The sequence below is a fragment of the Ursus americanus genome, chromosome 4 (genome assembly GCF_024610735.1).
Source record: "Ursus americanus isolate L20-20 chromosome 4, mUrsAme1.1.p, whole genome shotgun sequence".
Classification (NCBI taxonomy): Eukaryota; Metazoa; Chordata; class Mammalia; order Carnivora; family Ursidae; genus Ursus; species Ursus americanus.
Genome location: NC_142130.1, coordinates 70115807 through 70140079, shown reverse-complemented (window position 1 = coordinate 70140079; position 24273 = coordinate 70115807). Strand labels below are relative to the sequence as shown.

General features: G+C 34.1%; 1 long non-coding RNA gene across 1 annotated transcript in view; it reads right to left on the bottom strand.

The window, feature by feature from the left end:
• Positions 1-24273, bottom strand: part of LOC123784343 (uncharacterized) — a 309802-nt gene that overhangs the window by 72565 nt on the left and 212964 nt on the right. Inside the window, exon 3 of the long non-coding RNA XR_006777431.2 lies at positions 13256-13344. This is a non-coding gene — a long non-coding RNA (uncharacterized LOC123784343). The remainder of the gene's footprint in view (positions 1-13255; positions 13345-24273) is intronic.

The following is a 24273-nucleotide window of genomic DNA, read 5'->3' as shown; positions in this document are numbered from 1 at the left end:
GTCAAATGATTTTTTTCTGCACCTCTAGAAAAAAATGTTAATATTTTGTGAACATTTCCTTCTAATGTTAAAACCCTGGCAGAAATTCTTATACCTAAGTTAAATTCCATTTTATTTGATTTAAGCCACCTTGTCTCTAGTGTTATCTTTTCTAAAGAGAGAGAAAAGATTGTCTGTAAATGTCCTAGCAAATTCTTCATACATCTTCACCAATTTTGTTTCCTCTGCCAGAAAATAAAAAACCCTCCTTTCCCCCAACACATAAACACATACACATGCACACACACTTACATGTGCACACACACACATATACACTACAGTGAAGAATAACTCATCCTTGAAAATTCAGTTCCAATATTAATTATTCAAATTTGCCTAGTCAGAGCACCATCAGTTTATATTGTTTCTTATTCTCTGTTTTCCTCTAATGTCTTGCCATGCATTTCTTACAGTTTTTGTAACATATAAGTGGACATATTTCCTTCCTTCCTTCCTTCCTTCCTTCCTTCCTTCCTTCCTTCCTTCCTCTCTCTTTCTTTCTTTTCTCCCCTGTTTTTTTCTCTGCTCCTTCTGAACAAGCTCAATGACTCACTTGTTACTGTATTTCCAGTGCCTAACACATTGCTGGAAAATAGTAAAAACACAATACATGCTGTTTAAATGAATAAATTAATAGAAATGAATGAATTTTACTTCAATCACTATCTGTTGCCTCTAAAGTTTCTTGTTTCAAGTCATGAATTTATTCAACAAATGTTGTTTGAATGCTTCCTATCTGCAAAACATGGAGCAAGAGTATACAAAAAACTTATTTAGAATAAAAAACACCTGACGTTAAATTTTCATCTTCCATCAATTAACATTTGTTGGGTATGTTGTTTGTGGTATCCTTTTTAAAATGAAAGAGAGAGAGAGAGGAAGGGAGAGAGAGAGAGAGAGAGAAGCAATAGTCCAATTAGAACTATGTGAATATTCTTAATAAATTGGATTTGTGGACAAAAAAGAACTTCTATTGTCTTTAGTTATTGTGTACTGGAGCTATGCTAGTGTATTAATGCTTCTACTCAAAGAGCTAGTGTTCCCTCCCTAAATTTAGAGGGTGTATTCCTATGTTTTAAGTCATACTTTTGATGAACCAGTTCCCAACTAAGCAGGGATACTTGAATTATACTTTTGTGTCTTGTAGTGTTGGCAGCCTTCCAAGATGATAATGGACAATGCGCTCATTAGGCTGGTGGATGAGGCTATCTCCCAAATCATTGATTAAATGTTTGAAAAATACTGGGCCTTAGAGCAGACCACAGTGGGATAGCTCTCAATTTGTGACCCTAGTTTTTCACATAATCATTGATCACCACTTATGGGTGTAAACTTTCCTGCAATTATACATTGACCTTACAAAATATTCCAAATTTCTTGGTAAAAATGGCATACAATTCTGTGTCAGGCCTTGCTAAAACCTAGAAAATGTCTTGTTCTTTTTTAGCCATCACTGTCATGGAGAAATTAAATTGTTTCAGAATGATTAACTTTCACAAAATCATATTAAGTTATGGTTGAATACCTGTGCTTTTCTAGGTATTTGCTAGCTAATAATTTTATGATTATATCTAGTAGCTGTCTAAATATCAAAAGTAGTCTGACTCATCTTTACTTAAGATTATTCTTATTATATTCCTTAATTTCTACACTTTCGTTTTCTATGGCAACATGTCTGTCCCGTCTGATCATACTTCTTAGATGCATGGTGTCTTCTTCCCTCACTTGCTTATTGCCCATCCCCAAATTGCCTCCCTACTTGATCACAACTAGTTCAGTCCTACTCTCATCAAAGTCATCAGATTTGTGTTGGTTTCTTTGTTCAATTGTTCCCTTTCCAATGTCGATCGTTCTGATAATAGAAACATTTCTGCATCCATAAGAGCCTGCAAAGACTGCATAGTGGAGATACTTAATCAGTAAACAAAGAAATTTATTCTCAGACTTTTCCTTAAATATTATTTCCATTTATTTACCTTTCCCTCAAAACAGATTGTATCTGGCTGCCTAATGTGTTCCTCCAGGAATCTATAGTGACAGAAAACATTTGCACATTCCTTGCTCTCTGCAAATGGCCAGAATGCAGACATTCTACCCTTGTCTTTTCTTCAGTTCATATTAGCAAGGTTTGCTTGCTGTCCTTTAATATAGTCATTTACCAGTGACTCAGACATTCTTTCTGTTTCTGTAGTGATTTCAGCACCTGGGCTACATCACTCTCTGTCTTGCCTCTTGCATAGTTTACGACTGAATGGAATAATCCAATCACTTCACAGTTCCTCAGTCTCTTTGACTCTAGTACCTTAATTTCTCCTAGCTATAAGCATAAACATATAACCTTTCAAATTCATGAACACTGATTTTATAGTTTCTCATGTATGACACGTTCTTATTCCGCATCTAGGCATGCTGATCTAAATATTACTACCTTTAGAAAATATTTTTAGAGATTCCCTTAACATGAAGAGGGTAGGGAAGCTGCGTTTGACAAGAAGGAACGTAACTACTGCTTGACACCAGTAAAATTTCCTTCAAATAACTTCTGAATCCTTTCCCAACTCACACCCTAATCCCCACACCTAATAAATGCTAACTTATTTCCCTGAGATGTAATTCAATGTCTCACATGTTTATTGAGCATTTTTATTTACAAGATACAGTTCTAGGAACTTGGCACACATCTGAGCAAAGCAGATAAAGCTACCTGCCACTTTGGCATTAAAATCCTTTGCTTTGGTAAAAACAAGACAAGAGACCCCAAATGCAGTCACTTGTGCTAAGCCCCATGTCACCAAACCAATACTTAATTACAGTTTCAGGCATTACAGAAATGGAATCTTAAACCAGTCAATCAAGAATTGCCTAATCAACAATAGTTAGAAAATCTGCCTGGTAGGAGCCTGCCATCCCCTAAAGGTAAGCGATCTTACCATAGCTGATCTACCTTTTTATCTAGTGTGACTTCCTTGCTCCTTCCCCCTTCTGTCTATAAAAGTCTTTCATTTTGTACAGCTTCGTGGAGTTCCCTTCTATCTGCTGGGCTGGATTTTGCCCGATTCATAAATCATTGAATAAAACCAACAAGATCTCTAAAATTTACTCAGTTGAATTTTGCTTAACAGCCTGAATTTTCCTGCATAATGTATCATATTTTGTTTTGTATTGTACAGATTATTTATGATTTTATGAGCTGCCGTGTTCGATAGAACTTTGGAACCAGAAGAATCTTGCCATTTCTAGCTTAAGTAACATCTCTAAATTTCAATTTTCTCTTCCATGATAAAAACATGTAACCTCATGGGTTTGTGGACGGGTTAAACAGGATAATGTTTAGCATGTCTTGGGTAGTGCCTAGTGTATAAAGCATTCTGAAAGTTTAAAAATAATTATTGGTATTAATAGCACTAAAAGCTGTAGTATATAATAAATTTTAACTTTTTATACTATCAATATTTTTACATAGCATCTTTCTGCCAAATAGCCCCCTAAAGTCAAGGATCCCCCCCCCCAACTTTGTGAACTTCTATGTGGTTGGCATATTGCTGGTATTCAAAATTTTCTGCAGTATTGAATTTAATTTAAAATTTATAAATTCATCTGTTTAATTAAAAAATTATAAATTCATGTGTTTATTTTTTCTCAAATTTTTCCAAAATAGTCTGTTTTTAATTCCTATCAATTCCTTAAAAAATACCTGGAAAGCAAATTAAAAGATTTGAAGGATCTAAATATTACTAGGTTTAGAAAGGAATTTCAAACTTCACTTTCCTATCAAGAAAGTTATAATTGATTTTCTTTTTTTTTTAAGATTTTATTTATTTATTCGACAGAAATAGAGACAGCCAACGAGAGAGGGAACACAAGCAGGGGGAGTGGGAGAGGAAGAAGCAGGCTCATAGCGCAAGAGCCCGATGTGGGGCTCGATCCCGTAACGCCAGGATCACGCCCTGAGCCGAAGGCAGACGCTTAACCGCTGTGCCACCCAGGCGCCCCTATAATTGATTTTCTGATTGTAATTGAGATATACTTAAAAGATAGACAAATTATGATACATGTGAAAGTTCCAGCACTGCTCATTGAAATGGAATGTAGAACATCTTACTGTCTAAACCTAGATAGTCATTTATAGAGAAGCAAATCTGAGAAATGTACACATTGGAGTTTATCATAAAAACATTTTTTTTTTAAAGGTACGTATCCATGCAGTTTGAGGACAGCGAAATCTAGCCTCTAACCTTTCCAGGCCGGGATATTTCATATTTGGTATGCTAATGACTAATCAAATCACAATCAGTGTGCATTTTAAGCCACAATGCAAATATGGATCTTCATTTGGTGATGTAAATACGTGATAATAATTATGGAAATTTCTTTGGGTGAAGGGCAGCAAATATTAGTACAACTAATATGGTACTTATTTTATTAGGTACTAACTGCTTCAATATGCCAAACGCTGCTAAGGAAGCTGTTACCTACTGTCTTATTTTTTCATTCTCATTGCTGAAAAACTAGAAAAGAACAACATTCATTGTAAATGAGCCAGCCAACATTGACATAGTCCTTAATGGTTTAGCTATGCTCTTCTAGATTACTTTATGATAATTATACCATAACTATGTGGTTCAGGCTGTCTTGCTTCAGTACTCTAGCTTGTCAATACAAATATTTGGAAGTGTCTGGCATGTGTATGATAATGCATTTGAAAGAACAAAGAGTCAAATGACCAATATTGCCTGGGACTATTCTTTAGATTTGTCAGCAACCTGGTAAATGAGCTTTCCTTTTAGAAAATGTGAGATTTCTTTTGCAATATTGACTGGCGACAATAACCTGAGTCTGAAGGAGTTAAATCTGGCTGCTATAAAAAGTGGTGTCTTATCTCTGGAAGAGCCATTTACTGCACTGTCTTCCACCTGGAATTAGAGGTGGGCAAGATAACCTTATCAATAGTTCAAAGCAAATTCTTCTTCAGATTTTAAATTATGAGATAGCTCTACACATTGCAGAGCAGTCTCCCCTGAATTATTTCAAATTACTCGCCCAATTCTATAAAACAGATTAGACATTTGTCAGACGAGAAAACTGAGGAATATGGAGCTGAATTACCTTGGTTACTTGTCTTTATGGACAAGCTCCCAAATTATTTTATTTATTTTTAGTCCGAAAATTATATTTTTTCTTGTATGATATTAACATGTATTAAAATATACCATATAAAACAAAGTTCAAACATTAGAGAAATATATAATATAGGAGGGGAAGATCCCTCATAATCCACCTTGCCACACCAAGAGCTGTTTTCAATTTCTATTTGTTCTATACAGATTTTCTACATATATTTTCATTCCTTTACTATGAACAAAATGCAGTGATAAATGAATTCCATTTTGTGCATACTGTGAAAGAAACATGTTTCCTACCCTCTCTAATAATCCTTATACTTTCTTTTCTGTGACTGTATGTGTACCTGGATCAAATTCAATTTTTCACTACTAATCAAAACACCATAATAAGCATACTTAAGCACATTTTTTTCACTCTCAGGTAAGTATACTTTTTTTGTTTAATTTAAGAAACATGAGCATGTATCAATAAGTAATATTGTATGTGTTACATATGCTACTTTATATAAATATTATATACGCTATTTTTACCTTCTACCGTTCCTGACAATATACATTAATTATTGACTAAATATTGGGAGCTGATCTGAAGGATTAAGATCATATTTTTAAAACTTATTTTCTGAAAATGCCTTTATAACCTATTTGAAGTAAATTGGTCAATTCATATACATTTAACTGATAAGTCAAGTGAAAACATAGTTACTGAGTATTCACCAAGAAAAAGTTGTAGGCTACATACTCATAGAAGGGGAGAAAAGAGGAACTAAGGCTTATTTAATCTCTATTATGCTTCTCTTACTGCATTAGACATTTTTTCTCCCATTTTAAAATCTATTGACAATCCTATACATTATGCCATGTTAATGATTTTTTTAATTGATAAAAAGTCTAATGCTTAAATTGGTAAACTAAGTGAATAAACTGACAAATAAAACCCAAGTTTACAAATGTTGTTAGTGATAAAGTTGAGATTTGAATCAAAATCCCTGACACAAGGTTGAATTCTCATTATGCCATACTGTACAAGATGTAAGGCAAAGACATTCAGTATTTTCTGAATATATGGTCTATTATCTACTTGTTTGCTTATAAATGATATATTATACAGAGATATAGATATGATACATGGTTGCTTCTAACACAATGGGGTCTCACGAATTTAATAATACATTTTTCCTGTAAAGAGGAATATAACTCAGCTGATTGATTTTTTCCATGGGATAGATTAGATACAAGTGTCAATGTTGCAAATTTAGATGGAGACATCTTCTTAGAATCCAAATATTAAGTTTCAGTGAAAAGCTAAAAGTGGAAATGTAATCTCTTTAATAAGTCTAGGTTTCTACTAGCAATGTAGAGAATGTTAAAAGGGACATTAGTAAAACACTTTGCAGAGCAAAACAATCAAGGAGGATTTGCCAGGAATTAGAGCAACATGATGAAGCATAACACAGACAAAAATTACTTGAGTTTATTTATTACAAATAGCTCAGAGTGGTTAATGAGGACTCCTATCATGTTCTGATAAATTTTAAATCATTAGTTCAGCTCCAAGCCCCTGTTTATTGTAAGTGTATCTACACTTCTAATCACAGCTGCTGGTTTTTCTTCCACACTTTTAAACTGGCAATACATATCAAGAATCTATATCTGCCATAGAAAGATCTCTTATGAAACATTGTAAGTATTTATTTCACTTTAAGGAATAGTATAACTCTTATGGATGGTCTTATGGTGTATAGTCTCCTCTATGACTGTTAAGTATATATATCTATGTTAAATGAACCAATATCTCCCAGATGCCAGAAACCCACAGAGAACTTTTTTTGTGTGTAAGCAAGTACTCCTTGCAAAATGTGGAAAGCTTATTCCCCAGGAAGTATTTACTTACCACATCAGGCTTATTTTACCACCTGCACATTTAATAGAATAAAATCCTGTGTAAAGGAAATGTATCCAAACAACATAAGGTAGAAGCAGTTAACCATAAATATCTCTTTAAAAAATGTGTTGAATTTCATTAAAATAAGGCAGAGTCACGTGTATGAGATTATGACTAAATTATGTAACTTTAAATAATCTTTCCCTTCCACAGTTGTAAAATGCCACGATACATGGAGAGCAAAGGGATCAAAGCCTCAGTAAAGTTTGCCTAGATCTTTGTTCCTTGTTTTTATTTCTCTTTAACAGTTTGCAACATTAGGTCAGACTGTATACATTTCACAAATGAGTTTATCCTGGTCACCTGTGAGCATCTTGTGTAGATTGGCAAAACCACAACCTACTCTTGGATTTCACTAGAAAGTTCCCACTCACTGAATTTTTTTGATTCTGGAAGATGTCACAGTGTGATAGAGGTTTAGGGACCTTCCAACACAGACCAACACCCTGGAAACGGGCAGAATTTGCTCCAGTTTGTTGTAGAAACTGGACAAGGAGGAGCTGGATACTGTGTGCATAGAAATAATCTCATTTGCCTTTTTTTTGTTCTTTGCATTATCTTACTTGAAAAATATATCCACCATTGGGTTTGCAGCTTATGAAAATGGAAGACAATGGGCAAGGGCAGGAGAAGAGATTTTGTAGTAAAAAGTCTGGATTCTTCCTCTGATCAAGTTGAGGAGCAATTAAGCAAATCCTTAACCTCTGAAAATGCAGTTTTAACACCACTGGGGGATTACTCAAGTCAATGTATGTCAAGCATCCAGGACACAGTTAACTGGTTCAGGTAGACACTTAATTTTAAAAAGTTAAAAAAGATTTTAATAAACTGATTTCATATTATACTGTAGCAGAGGACCTAGAGTATAAGCTTAGATAGGATATTACTAAAGGGCATGCTAGAAAATCTTTGATGACAAATTTGTCCTTGGTGGGGGGCAATAGCCTTTGCCATGCTTTTTAGAAGGTCATTTTGTTAGGCCTGAGATTGTAAAACAAGTTGCTTAAAACCATGATGTAAATTATGTATCGCAAGAATTGAATATTCAAGTGTTATTAAATTAATTGATTTCAAGAGAGTGTTTCTTTGAATTGATGCCATAACTTTGTTAGTTTTGCTCCTTGGGGAGAACATCAGCCGGATGTTCTAAATAGTTGCTAAAATGCCATTAAAATTAAGGGACAGTGACCCTACTGCTTTGTAGCCTTTGGTCTGGCATCAGACTCTCTCTGAGAGCGTGCAATTAAAGCCTACGCATTCATCATGAAGTGTCTAGACCCTAAGGAAGCTGACAGCCACTTTGACAGAACTTTTGCCATAAGGTCTTGAGTTTTTTCCTGGTATTACTCCTCCTTCAAACTATAGAGACCACCCTGCTCATGCCTGAGATCTCAAGAGCCCAGAACAATTTATCCAATTTTTACCACCTGATGAATTGACATCCAGAGGTACGTGTGTAAGGAGATGTGCACTGTGCCAAAAAGCTTTGTTTCTCTCTCAACAGTGGGAGTTATGGGCAGTCGGTGGCGGTCACAGTACCACGTAGTGCCATGGCATACAGGAGCAGAGATACAGAATCTAATGCAGAGGAAAATTCTGCCTCCATTTGTCCTTTGGATGATTCTCCAAGTAATTATCAAGATAATATGTAGCCAGAAACATGTGGTCTGAGCTGAAGCAGAACACTTTGAGAACACAATATTGAAATGGTTGTGCCTACTTTAAGATGGGCAAGATTTTTAAGCAAAGTGTAATATTATGGATTCTGGTTACCAATGGATGAAAGCAACATAATTCTCACCTCCCTAATGCTAACTGGTAAAAAAGATACAGTCCATTTCTATGCTTTTCTTTTTTTTTTTTCCCCTAAAAATCATGTATGTATTACTTTGATAATCAGAAAGAGAAAATAAGGGGCACCTGGGTGGCTCAGCTGATTAAGCATCTGCCTTCAGCTCAGATCATGATCTTAGGGTCCTGGGATCGAGCCCTGCATCGGGCTCTCTGCTCAGTGGGAAATCTGCTTCTCTCTCTGCCTCTCCCCCTGGCTTGTGCTCTCTCCCTTGCTCACTCTCTCTCTCTCTCTCAAATAAATAAATAAAACCTTGAAAGAAAGAGAAAATAATAAAATCATTATTATTGATCCATTAGAAGTGGCTTTGTTTCTAAGAAAATTTCACCTATCTCCTTAAATCATGATTACATATGAGTTTGGTAATACTGACAACAGTTCAGAGATAAAACGGACACCACAAAGAAGTGAGGATATCTGCTTTAGATACTGCTTGTCAACAAAAACAGTTTCCTTGCTTGCTGATTTATTTGGACAACCATCCATCCATTCATCCATCCAACCGTCAATCCATCCATCCGTATGCAGAGTGGTGATGAGGACTTTGCTAAATTGTAGCACATCAGAAAGCATATATCACACTGTTCTATCAAAATGGCTGATGGGCCAGCAGATGGGTCCATTGGGTATGTCTTTTGGCTAGCATTTGGACCCATTAATTTATATAAGATCTAAACAGTTTCTTCCTTCCCCCCATCCCTCCCTCTCTTTTTCTTTCTTTTTCTCTTTTCTTTAACTTTTTTATGTTGCAATAATTTTAGATTTAAAGATATGTGGCAAATTAATGCAGGGCATTCACATATACCCTTCACCACACGTTCCCTGATATCAAAAATTTACAGAATCATTATGTAATTATCAAAACCAGGAAATTAACATTGATATAATATTCTAAACTAAACTACAGGTCATATTCAAGTTCTATCAATTTTTTCATTACTATCTTTCTGTGTCCAGGAAATGATCCAGGATCCCAAATTGCATTTAGTTGTCTGTCTCCTTAGCCTCCTCCAATTGAGACAACTCTTCAATCTCCTTATCTGTCATGACCTGGCATTTTAGATAAGTACTGGCTACTTATTTTGTAGCAAGTCCTTCAATTTGGGTTTATCTGATATTTGCTCATGATTAAATTAAAGTTATACATTTTGGCAAGAATATGACAAAAAATGTTATTGTGTCTTTTATGGTACATCATGTTGGGAGTATATCATGTTGATATGTCTTATTATTGGTGTTAACTTTGATCTCTGGGTTTTAGTGGTGTCTGCTGGGTTTCTCCACATAAAATTACTATTTTTCACTTTGTAATTAATGAGGTGGATACTACTTTAAGACTATGCAAACATTTTTTTTCTTCAAATTTTTGCCTACTGATTTTAGCATTCTTCAATGAGTTTTTTCTGCAAAAATCATTGCTATAGTGTTTGCCTATGGTGATTTTCTATTTCCTTAGTCCCATCTACAGTTTTCAAATTTTGAAGTCTTATCTAACAAAGAGCTGTCCCTTTCCCCCATTTATGTATGTATTCTAATTCCTTACATTGATATGGACTCATAAATATTGTGGGAGGCTGAAAAATGGCCCCTCAAAAGATATCCACATCCTAGTCCCTGGAAACTATAGGTGGTTTATATATATATATATATATATATATATATAATGTGATTATATGAAGGATTTTAAGAGGAGAGGACTATCCTGGATTATCGGGTAAATCCTAAATTTAATCACACATATCCTTCAGAGAGAAACAGATTTTCCTGCTTTCTGCCCACAGCTCAGCCACCCCGTACAGGTTACAAACTACTTGAACTTGTTTTATTCTTGTGTTTATTTTGCATAAAAAAGAAGATAGATGTATTTTATTAAATCTCCATTTCTTGCAAGAAGCACAGGATACTATCAATTTTCTTTAGCAATTTCATTTTTTCACTTAGTATATCATGGAAATAATCTCCATATCATCTCACAAAGTACATCTGTATAGCACTGCATTCTATGAATGTAATATAACTTATTGAGCCATTCTTCTATATGTATTTAGATTGTTTCTAATATTTTACAATTATAAACAATTTTGGAATGAATACATTCTTCTATATGTATTTAGATTGTTTCTAATATTTTACAATTATAAACAATTTTGGAATGAATGAATATATATATATGTATATGTATATATTATTATCTGAGGTTTATCTTCAGGGTAGATTCTTAGAAGTAGAATCACTAGGCCGAAAGGTAATTGCTTCATATGTAGTTTTGGTTGGTATTACCTAAATTCCTTTCAGACAATCAGGCTACAGAGCCCATGCTCAAAACTATCAACTATGAATGCAGTGGCTAAGAGTTTGATTTTCTAAAATACAGATTATTTATCTGGAAACATTTAAAAAAAAATCCAAACAGCAGAACTGTACAAAAAGATATTTTAAAATACCTATTGACTTTTTCATAAGATAATTGTAACAATTTGATAATGACTTGCTACATTGTTCAGTGTATGATGATGGTATTTTGTGAAAATTTTGTTGAGTGAATTCTTTGTAGACTAACGTATTTTATACAGACTAGTGTGTGGGTCACAGAGAATGAAAACAGTGAATCATCTTACTGATATTAGTAAGTTTCAGTGGTCCTTGTTGGCTTAAATATTTAGGAAGTTAAAAACTCAAAGTATTGACTTGCAATTATGTTAATATAAATAATATATTCAATTTCTTTGCCATTATCATATAAGACAACAATAAACCCAAGAAAATGTATTCAGAAAATGTCTGGTCTTTAATTGTTTTTCTGGGAGGAAAGATTGTTTTTCATTCAGATTCCTCCACTTATGGTATCTTTTTTACAACTATCTACTTCTTTAAACCATTTGGGATTTTAGAACATCAGATCTAGGGAGCCTAATATTTAGTGTGGAATGTAACTAATTTTGCCTGTTTGTTCTCAAACACTGTCTCTTGAAGTAGTTGACAACTGTAGGTCATTAAAATATTTAATGAATCAATTAATAAAAAAAAATGTCTGGGGCTAGATCAAGAATTTTCAAATATTTACCTCCTTTGCAGTTAAAAATGTCTAAGTTTGGAAATGATTGATTAATCAGATCAGGAGAGGACCTGGATGAAATAGATAAATATTTGTCACTGCACTGAATGATTGTATCATAATTGGGGAATAAAGCCCTCAGGTCCCTCTAATCATGTTTCTTTTGTAACACAGGGAACTAACACACTGGGAAGGTAATGTGGAAAGAGAAAACAGCATCCATCTCAGGAGACCAAAGATATCACATGAGCAACCTGGGATTAAAAGAAACACAAATCAAATGGGAAGCCCAGTGTGAAGGAAATGTAGCATGATACTGAGAAGTCAGCAGGCTATGTTCAGCAATATGAAACATTCCACTAGGTGCTTTCAAAACTTATCATGAAAAATGTAAGTGTTTCAAGGGTATTTTTACTGTGGATGGTAGGAATGTTTATTATTGGGACTGTTATGGAAAAAGTATAAACAATATAACCTGTAGAAAAGAGTTATAATACTTTACTTGAATGGTTAAACCAGAATCCAAGGAGAATTCTGAACATATGGCCAATTATTAATTGCTAGTAACTAAGATTTAGCTGCTGTAATAGCATGTACCATAACATAATTTCAAAGTTTCCCTGAAATATTCCCAAGGCTTAAAACAAATATAAATATATCATTTGGGTCCCTACATACAACTAAAATGATTGGCAATATATTTATTTGATTTTTAAATTTTGGTTAAAATTAATCTGTAAAAATATTCTATCAACTCGCCTTCACTGCTGGTGATCATGTACATCTGTATAATCAATTTGGTGATATTTAGGAATATTGAAGACGGACATAACCTGGCACAGCAATTCCACTTAGGATATAGTCTAAATATATCCCAGATATGGTACAAGAAGGTCCCTCCAAGAATGTTTATTTTATCTATAAGGGTGAAAATTTGGAAACCATTTCAATCCCAGCAACAGGACAATGGATTAATATGTTGTGATATATTCATATAGTTAGAATAGTGTATAATAATTAAATTAATAAAAACTATACAAATTCAATGATTTTAAAATCATATTTAAATATAAATATTTAAGAAAAAAGTTGTGGAATTATGACTATAGTATGATACTATTTATAGAAATTATAAAATATGCCCCAAAGAACACATACCTGTTTATGGACACTTGTATATGTTGTCCAATATTTTAAAAATCTGCATGGGAATTATAAGTAAAAATTAAGGGGATGCTTACCTCTAGGGAAGTGGAGAGGAAAGTGAATGGATTTCCTCTGGACTACATAAAGGCTTCAGTTTGTGTCAGCATTTTGTTCATTTAAAAACCTGATATAAATATGAAAAAAACATTGAAAGAATTAGTAAGTGATACTTATTATGGTGATAGTAACTTTTAAAATTTCCTCTAGTTGAAAATAAAAAATATTCTTTTAAAAATTCCCTTCACTCAGGGGTTCCTGTGTGGCTCAGTTGGTTAAGCCTCTAACTCTTGGTTTCAGCTCAGGTCATGATCTCAGGGTTGTGAGATCAAGCCCTGCGTCAGACTCCTCGTTCAGCAGGGAGTCTGCTTGAGATTCTCTCTCTCCCTTTCCCCCTGCCGTTCCACACCAAAACATAAATAAATAAATATTTAAGAAATGGTTTAAAAATCAATTCACTTCACTCAATATTTTTGGCCTACTCCCACACACCCAGTTCATTTCCCATAAAATTAGGGGCTCTAGGTAAGACACAGGCACACTTGTACAGGAAATATAAGGTTACATAGAACTTGTTTTTTTTTTTTCCACCAGTTGAATTTCTTTCTATGAAAACTACATTAATGTCTATTTCAGTTCTTTTGCCTGAAATTAGAATTAATTAGTTGTAATTACCTGTCTTTATATACCATATTCTCTTCATTGATAGTAGATAGTAGATAACCCACAATAGATAATTTTTGTAGTAATAGCTACATTCAGTAAAATTTGGGGGTGATTTCATAGGTTGAAATCAAATAATGACTGCTATCTACTTATGTATGTCTATACATATATATATATATACACACACACAGACATACACATTTATCATATGTGTGCATATGTAATGTATATCTATATGTGTGTCTGTGTATATGCATTGCCAACCAGTGGTTTTTGTTTGAAATATTCTAGGAATCAGTTTTGGGGTGGAAAGAAACCAACTTCTACTATTTAAAAATGTTATAGTACACAAAGAAGATAATTGAGAGAGTACTATATCGAAATATAAAGATGAAAGTTACGAAAACTAAATTAGTAAAATTGTCTAAAATTTAGAATCATTCATTAAGAACTTTTATTAAACTTGGAAAAAAGCTCTGGCTGGCTCAGTTGGTAGAATATGTATGTGACTCTTGATCTCAGCGTTGTGAGTTCAAGCTCCACATTGGCAATAGAGCCTACTTAAATTTTTAAAAATTTTAAAATTTTAAAAAACCCTAATTTTGTAATGTTTAAGGTACAAACTTGAAAAAAAACTCTATAGACTATATTCACTAGCTCAGTTAAAAAGAATGAAAAAATAGACATCATATTGCTATGCTTGCATGAAATTTGATATATCCAATTACAGTGACATAAAACATTTAAAGTTATAGCTTATATTTTATTGTATTACTCCTTTTAGTAAGATTGTAAACACAAGATTTTTTTAAAGGATTTATTTATTTATTTATTTATTTAAGAAAGAGGGAGAGGGAGCGCAAGCAGGGGGAGGGGCAGAGGGAGAGGGAGAGAGAGAATCTCAAGCTGAGCATGAAGCCCAACACAGGGCTCGATTTCACCACCCTCAGATCACGACCTGAGCCAAAACCAAGAGTTGTACACTCAACCGACTGAGCCACCTGGGCACCCCTGTAACCACAAGATTTTTAATATAAAGTCCATGAAATTCTTCCTATACCTGAGACTTTATTCTGTGTATCTGAATATCATATATGAAAAGAAATTATTTTTTAATAGTTAACTGTATGCTTAATCAATTTTGTTTCCATTTGGGAATTGGATGCTAGCAATTTTTAATCATCAACTCATATGGTTATGACACATGAAAAGATGCTCAACGTTACTCATCATCAGGGAAATACAAATCAAAACCATAATGAGACACCACCTCACATCTGTCAAAATGGCTAAAATTAACAATACAAGAAACAACAGGTGTTGGCTAGAATGTGAAGAGAGGAGAATGCTCTTGCACTGTTGGTGAGAATGCAACGTGGTGCAGCCACTCTGGAGAACAATATGGAGGTTCCTCAAAAAGTTAAAAATAGAACTACCCTATGATCCAGTAATTGCACTTCTAGGTATTTACCCAAAGGATACAAAAATAGAGATTTGAAGGGGTACATGCACCCCAAGGTTTATAGCAGCATTATCAACAATAACAAAAGTATGGAAAAAGCTCAAGTGTCCATCAACTGACAAATGGATAACGAAGATGTGGTCTATCTATCTATCTCTCTATCTATCATCTATCTCCAATGGAGTATTACTCAGGTTTCAAAAAGAATGAAATCTTGCCATTTGCAACGTTGTGGGTGGATGAACCTATCAAAGACAAATACCATATGGTTTCACTCAAATATGGAATTTGGGAAACAAAACAGATGAGCATGTGGGAAGAGAAAAAGAGAGAGAGAGAGGGAAGCAAGCCATAAGGGACTCTTAATGATATAGAACAAACTGAAGCTTGATGGAGGGAGGAGGGTGGGCTAAATGGGTGATGGGTATTAAGGAGGGCACTTGTTATGATGAGCACTGGGTGTTATATGTAAGTGGTGAATCACTAAATTCTACTTCTGAAAGCAATATTATACTATATGTTAACTAACTAGTATTTAAATAAAAATTTGGAAGAAAAAAAAATCATCGACCTAAAATTCAGTGTTGGAGGTATGTATTAATACATTTAAGAAATGCTATACCTCATTTGCAGCATTTCAAGTTTGAAGAAGCTTAGATTTTCATCCATATTGTGACTCATAATTTGAAGTATGTAGATAGATATGTATTTTAGTTCCTAGAAGTTTTTACAAATACATCTTGATGATGAATGTTGTTTATATATAGACAATACTCATTTCATTTAAAACTCATAAAACTGAATACAAACTGTTGTTCATTGTGTAAAGGGATATTACCAAGAGATAACAAAGGTATCATGTCTGGAGGTAGAGTAGTAAGTAACATGAAGGTGACAATGTGTATAGCCTTAATTCTGTATACACAACATATAGAAGAAATTCAGCCATGAGCGAATAATGGTACAAGACATATCATCCAATGTTAACAAATAAAAATCTGAGAAAAAATTATATATATTTTTTTAAAAAGCTGCTTTCAGACATTGGAAAACAGCATAAAACTCTATTCATCATGGATAGGAAAAAAATGAACTCTAAATACAAACACATAATAAGTTAACAATAAAAGGATCAAAAAAACTATACCATGCAAACACTAAACATAAGAGGGCTGAACTGAATATATTAATATCAGCCACAGTCAACTTTAGGAAAAGGAACATAGGGATGAAGAGAGACATTTTATAAGGATAAAAGAATTAATTCATCAAGAAGACATAACAATCCTAAATAATATGCAAGGAAAAACAGCTTCCAAATACATGAAGCAAAACTTGACAGACCCGAAAGGAGAAACAGACATCTCTACAATTAGAGTCAGAGATTATAGCACTCTTCTCTCTGTAATTGACAGAACAAGTACAAGAAAAAATCAGAAATAATCTAGAGGATGTGAACAACATTATTACCTAACATGATCTAATTGACAGAGAATACCCCATCCAACAAAGACAAAATACATGGAACATTCACAAAAACAGATATATATGGGACCATGAAACATACTGCACAAATTTTAAAAAGTGGAAATTATACCAAATGTGTTCTATGACACATACATAAAAGATATACAAATTGGAAAAATGAAGTAAAACTGTCTTTATTTTCAGAAAGCATAATGTGAACACAGAAATTCTTGATCTAGGAAAAAGGCCACTAGAACAAATATTTGAAATTAGCAAAAAAGATCAATATATAAAATTCAGCTAAATCTTGATATTCTAGCAATGAAAGCATGGAAAACAATTCTATTTACAATAACATCTAAAAATTAAATTAGATATGAATAACAAAAAAATGTGGAAATTCCCCAAATATTTAGAAATTAAACATTACAGTCTATAAAATGCATGGATAAAAAGATAGCTCAAGGAGGATTAGAATATATTTTACACTGAAAAATATTGCAAACATAGTGTATCGAATTTGTGGAATACAGGTAAGGTAGTGCTCCGGGAGAAATTTATATATTTAAATGTTTAATTAATAAAGAAAAATGCCTAAAATCATTGTTCTAAGCTTCTGCAGAGGAAGGAGGGAAAGAGGGAAGGAAGGAAGGAAGGAAGGAATATTTTATTGCTAAAAAATGCAAACGAGCATCCAAGCTTTCAGTGAGTCACTATCTTTTTGCTGGTGGAGTGTCTTGCCTTAATGTTGATGGCTGCTGAGTGCTCAAGGTGATGATTGCTGAAGGTTGGGTGGTTCTGATCATTTCTTAAAATATGACAACAATGAAGTTTGCCAAATTGATTGACTCTTCCTTTCACAGTTTTCCTGTAGCATGTGATCCTGTTTGGTAGCATTTTATCCACAGAACTTCTTTCAGAATTGGAGTCTACCCTCTGCTTTATCAACTAAATTGATGTCATATTCTAAATCCTTTGTTGTCATTCAACAATCTTCATGGCATCTTCACCAGGAATAGATTCTATCTCAACAAACTACTTTCCTTGCTCATCCATAGGAAGCAATTCCTCATCTGTTCAAGTTTTATCATGAGATTGCAGTAAGTGAGTCACATCTCCAGGCTCCACTCCTAATTCTAGTTCTTTTGCTGTTTCCATCACATCACATACTTCCTCCACTGAAGTTCTGAACCACTCAAAGTCATCCATGAGGGTGGGAATCAACATCTTCCACACTTCTGTTAATGTTGATATTGTGATCTCTTCCCATGAATCATTGATTTCTTAATAGCACCCAGAATGGTGAATCCTTTCCAGGAGGTTTTCAATTTACTTTGCCCAGATCTATCAGAGGAATCACCATCTGCGACAGCTATAGCCTTGCAAAATGTATTTCTTAAATAATAGGACTAGAGAGTCAATACGACTCCCAATCCATGGGCTGCAGAGTGGGTGTTGTGTTAGCAGACATGAAAATAACATTTATTTCGTTGTACATTTCCATTAGAAGTCTTGAGTGACTAGGTACATTGTGAGTAAGTAGTATTTTGAAGGAAATATTTGTCCTGAGGAGTAGGTCTCAACAGTGGGTTTAAAACATTCAGTAAATCATGTTGTAAACAGATGTGGTGTCATGCAGGCTTTGTTGCTGGGAAAGGTAGAGCACAGGCAGAGGACATTTGGCATAATTTAAAGGGCCCTAGGATTTTCAGATATTAAATGAGCAATTGGTTTCCACTGAGTCACCAGCTGCATCAGCCCCCAACAAGACAGTCAGCCTGTCTTTTTAAGATTTGAAACCAGGCATTGCTACTCTTGGTAGCTATGAAAGTCCCAGACGGCATCTTCTTCCAATAGAAGGCTGTTTCATCTACATCAAAACTTGGTGGTTTAGATTATTTTAGCTAGATCTTCTGGATAACTCACTGCTTCATCTTGCACTTTTATGTTATGGAGATGGCCTCTTTCCTTAAATCTCATGAACCAACCTCTGCTAGCTTCCTACTTTTCTTCTGCAGTATCTTTACCTCTCTCAGCCTTCATCGAATTGAAGAGAGTTGGGCTTTGCTCTAGATTATGCTTTGGATTATGAGAATGTTGTGGCTAGTTTGATCTTTTATCCAAAAGATCAGCTAAAACTTTCTCCATATCAGCAATAAGGCTGTTTTGCTTTCTTATCATTCGTGTGTTCACTGGAATAGCCTTTTTAATTTCTTTCAAGAATGTTTCCTTTGCATTTGCAACTTGGCTAACTGGTGTAAGAGACCTAGCTCTCAGTCTGTCTTGGCTTTTGGCATGCCTTCCTCACTAGGTTTAATCATTTCTAGCTTTTAATTTAAAGTAAAAGACGATGAAACTCTTCCTTTCACTTGAACACTTAAGACCATCATAGGGTTATTAATTGGCCCACAGTCAATATCGTTTTGTCTCCAGGAACAGGAAGGCCCAAGAAGAGGAAGAGAGATGGAGGAATGGCAGGTCAGTAGAGCAGTCAGAATATGCACAACACCTATAGACTAAGTTCACTGTCCTATGTGGCCACAGTTTGTGGTGCTTCAAAAGAATTACAGCAGTAACACCAAAGATCAATGATCACAGGTCACCATAATGAATATAATAATGAAGAAATTTGAAATGTGAGAATTACCAAAATGTGAAACAGAGTCATGAAAAGCAAATGCTGTTGGAAAAATGGAGCCAAAAGATTTGGTCCATGTAGGGCCAGCACAAAAACCTTCAATTTGTAAAAAATGCAGCATCTGCAAAGCACAATAGAGTGAAGCACAATAAAACAAGATATGGCTCACTTTTAATACACAGGTTTGTTTCTGAACTTGATATATTTTATTATTTTATTAGTAGTAGCTATCTCACAAGATAATTGACTACTTGTGATTTGTAACTTTATTAATGGTATCAATAAACACTTTAACTTTGATTTGTGTTTTAATCACACACCTGCATATAAAGCTATGATCAGAAAGTTTTGAAATGGTTTATCTTTGGTAATTTTTAATAGATTCCTGAGATACGAACTTGGTATATGAATAGGAATTATAGAGATCACTATCTTATGAAAAATATATCCTCCCACCTGAAAAATAAATCTAGCATTTGCTAAAACAGGTGAAAAAAGGTATTATGCCTAAATCCTTCTACATTTTTGCTGTTTGTAATGTGCATGGAATTGAGCAGCCTTGTGCAATCATGGCACTTTCTTAGAAATGGAAGTTGGACTGTCACATAATATAATTCTGTTCGCAGTTTTGTTCTGAAACACAGTTAACTTTAGAATAGTTCAAGAAGGGTATGGCTTTCAAAATATTTTTGAACTTGGGAGAAAATCAGTATGGCCAAAAGATAACTAGTTGTGTCAGGTTAGGGAAGTAATTGGTTTAAGAAATTAAGTAGTGAAACCAAATAGAGTATATTTCAAGCTAAAGGCAATGCTAACCATGGGCATAGAAATAGAAGTGTTATTTGAATGTGAATCTTTATACTTACAATAACTATGCCTGCATTAAATACGTTGGTTGCTATGCTTGAGAAAAAGATGGAAATCTTTGCATTTGTATCACAAATGTCATCAAATACAATGGACTTCTTACAAAGAATGGGAAAGAACAGCAGAAAACAAAGCATTTTAAGAATATGAGTTCTGGGGAATGAAGAGATAGCACAGAGGATGTACAGGTGAAAAAATAACCACCTCTATTACCTGGGAGTTTTCTGATAATAACCAGCATTGTTTTAAAGTGCAGACTATGTGCCACACATATGTGTTTTCTGTAACTTGATAATCATCACTAGCACTCTGTGTGATAGGAACTTTATTGTCATCATCTCCACTGGAGAGAAAATGTGAGTGACTTGCCCAACATCATATAAAAGTAAGTTATGAAGCTGGGATATGAACCTCGACACTATAGATCCAAAGCCCATATGGTTACCACTAGCTATTTCTTCTTACATCTCCCTACTCTATCTCCCTGCACAGTGAGTGAGGGGCTCTCTCAAAGGCTTCTTAGAACAGCATACTCTAAACATCCAGAATCTAGCTGAGACCACGGGTGGAGGATGGGGGAGGGAATTCTGCCCCAGTGGCGGGAGCTATAAGGCTCTTCTGATGACTGATGTGTGTATCTCTTCTGGGCCTCAGGGTCCAGTTGGGAGGTATGGGCTAATTGCCTACTACAAGTCAGCTGAAAAAAAGTATACATCGTAATTCATAATTATTTGCTGTGAGGACAATATGGAGGATTATAGTTCTAAACTGACATGATCAAGTTCGTAAGTACCATCTAAAGCAAATATGTATCCAAAACGGAAAGAAAGCATAGCCTTACCCTACACTCTTTTCACTATGTACTAAACATTTACACTGACTTGTATGGGCCAAGTGCAGTGTTAGAAGAGGTCAAGGAGGTATCTCCAGTGATTTTGAAGGCAAACAAGAAAATAAAGACCTTAAACTCTGGAAGGAATTTGCAATGTTATAAAAACTGATTTCTGTATAATGGTTTATAAAAATAGATTCATGCCTAGGAAAAAAAGCGCATCTTCATGAATAAGACTGTTTTTTATGTTTGGTAGCAAAATCATTAAAAACAATAAAGTAGACTTACTCATTATTTATTCCCAGGGTGAAGTACAATGCATGATACAAAACACATATTCTAATCCATATTGCTTACAAGCTCATGGAAACAGAAAGTAGAATGGTGGTTGCCAGGGACTGGTGGGGGAGGATAGGAAGATGTTGGTCAAAGGTACAAATATCCAGTTATAAGATGAATAAATTCTGGGCATCTAATATATAAGCATAGTAGCTATAGTTAATAATACTATATTATATATTTGAAAGTTGCTGAGAGAGTAGATCTTAAATGTTCTCACCAAACACAAATGGTAATTATATGAGGTGATACAGGTGTTAACTAATCTTATTGTGCTAATCATTTAACAATATATACATGTATCAAATCATCATGCTATATAACCTAACTTTATTCAAATTTATATGCCAATTATATTTCAATGAAGCTAGAAAAAATAAAATAGGAATATATACATATGATATATATATTTTAAATGATATATATATCACTTGTATATATATCTATATATAGATATATATCTATATATAAAAATGATATATAAATATATATAAATGATGTATACATATATATAAATATATACAAATATATAAAAATATATTAAAATACATATTTTTAAATGATATATATATATCATTTAAAATGATTAGAGTAAGATGTGAAAAAATAAAATAATTTACAGATTGAAGCCAGGAATTCTTGGAGAGCAGATTCAAAAAAAAAAAAAAAAAAAAAACCACAAACAAAACTCATCTCTTTAGAAGAGTAGAGACCAGCCATATTTCCTTCATGTTAAACAGAGAAAACGTTCGATAAATATATATGTTATAATCCATACTAGGTTATGAAATCCATCAGCAAAATTGAGTGTATCTCAGAAGACTATTGAAGTTGCGGAGAGAACTGGGGAAGAAAAAAAATGCATTGAGGATATGTAACAGAAAGAGAATTAGAGAAATGTATACAGAAGAGGATTTGGTAGATTGAGTATTATTGCTGGAAGGCCTGCTGTAACTTCCGTCATGAGTTTTTCAGAAATGCAGAATCCCAGGCACCAATTTAGACCTACTGAAACAGAAACTGCGTTTCAGCAAGATTCCAGGGTGATTTATATGCCCATTTACTTTTGATAAGCACTGAGCTAAAGACATCAAGCCTTCTCTCAAAGGATTCTGTAAGAATCCTAGAGCCATTGCTTAACTCTCGACAGAGGAAGCAAAAGTACAACCCTGCTTATTTATCTTACTAAGCCACATTAATCCAGAGAGGAAAATGACAAAATGTCTGAATCTAATTCACCCTGGGTTATTGGCTCTTAATGGCTAAGTGGAAAAATCAAATAAATTTGAGGGACTTGAAAAAATTTCTCAGTGATCAGTATCCCAAATGGCTGTAGTTGTGTCAGGCTATAGAGTAGTTCAGACTCCAAAGATTGAATTGTGGATTTTGATCAATTTCTGGGTTAGGGCTGTGTAGTTAAGGCATCTGGTGAAGCAATCTGAAAGACCTTTCTTTATTAGGAAAAGTTAGCTGCAAAAACCTAGTGAGAGTCTTCAAGGTGCTATTTGCAATGGGCAAAGAACAAGAATTGTGACTTGTTGCTTTTTGCCTGAAGACAGAAGTTGCTTGGAGGGAAATTTCTCCACTGTAACTGAATGCCTCCATAATATCCTTCAAGCAATTTAGTTTTCAAAATTTGTGACTAATCTTATTTCTTATTATATTTATGAATCACACCACTGTTAATGAAGATTATTTTGAACACTGAAAGGACAGTCTATGTTTCTTGAAGAATAACTAAATTTATTTTTTATTCCACTTAGAAATAAAGTGACTGACTTTCAATTTATCCTTTGTTAAGTGTCATAATATATAAATCAAATAGATTTCTTTTTTCCCTGAGGCTTGCTTAAGTCAAGGAAAGAAGGAAGGAAGGAAGGAAGGAAGGAAGGAAGGAAGGAAGGAAGGAAGGAAGGAAAGAAAGAAAGAAAGAAAGAAAGAAAGAAAGAAAGAAAGAAAGAAAGAAAGAAAGAAGAAAGAAAGAAAGAAGAAAGAAAGAAAAAGAAAGAAAGAAAGAAAGAAGAAAGAAAGAAAAAGAAAGAAAGAAAGAAAGAAAGAAAGAAAGAAAGAAAGAAAGAAAGAAAGAGAAAAACTGTATTCCTCCCCTCTTTTTGATCTGGTGAAATCCCCAAAATGAAATTAATATTGATTTACACTAAGAAAGGACAGATGTTTTAGGTAGGTATAGATGTTTATAATAGGCCTATTATTGATGGATGGTAAATCCAGGCACATCGCTAAAAAGTGGAATTATGATTCAGTCACAAAAAGAAGAAAGCAGAAATTTAATTTTGTAAGGCTCCAGGCCATAACTAAATCAAATTGTTTTTCTCAACAGTAATTCAAACAACATAAACAATCAGTAAGGACTACTGGATTCACATATATGACTTTGTCTGTATATGCACAATCTAGGCATTGTCTTTATTTATAGCCATCTACGGTAGGCAGAATATTGGTCCCTGGAGATGTCCATGTCCTAATCCTTGGAAGCTGTAAATATGTTAAATTACATGGATTGCTAATAAACTGACACTAAATAGAGAGATTATCCTACATTACATGGGTGGGCATAATATATTCACAATAATACTTAAACGTGGAAGTGGGAGGCAAAAGTGAGAGCCAGAGAGACAGTAGCATGAAAGGGACTCAGCTGACACGCTGGTTTTGAGGATGGAGGAAGAGGGCCATGAGCCAAGAAATGTGAGCATCCATTAGAAGTTGGAAAAGGCAAGAGAATGGATCCTCAGAGCGTTTACAAAGGAACACTCTGATAATACTT